The sequence below is a fragment of the Sinocyclocheilus anshuiensis genome, unplaced genomic scaffold, assembly GCF_001515605.1.
Source record: "Sinocyclocheilus anshuiensis isolate Anshui unplaced genomic scaffold, SAMN03320099.WGS_v1.1 scaffold2607, whole genome shotgun sequence".
NCBI classification, from domain to species: Eukaryota; Metazoa; Chordata; class Actinopteri; order Cypriniformes; family Cyprinidae; genus Sinocyclocheilus; species Sinocyclocheilus anshuiensis.
The window spans coordinates 140,338-140,641 of NW_015549720.1; positions in this window are offsets into that span (position 1 = coordinate 140,338).

A 304-nucleotide genomic window follows, 5' to 3' on the forward strand; every position below is an offset into this window, starting at 1 on the left:
TGAGAGATAGAGCTGTGTGTCATCAGCATAGCAATGGTAGGAGAAGCCATGTGCCTGTATGATGGGACCCAGTGATATAGTGTATATGGAGAAGAAGAGGGATCCAAGAACTGATCCCTGAGGAACCCCAGTGAGCAGTTGATGAGCTTTGGAGACCGCCCCTCCCCAGGCTACCCTGAAAGACCTACCAGTGAGATAGGATTCAAACCAGCGAAGTGGAATCCCTGTAATGCCCATTGAAGAGAGGGCAGAAAGGAGGATCTGATGATTGACAGTGTCAAAAGCAGCAGAAAGATCCAGCAGA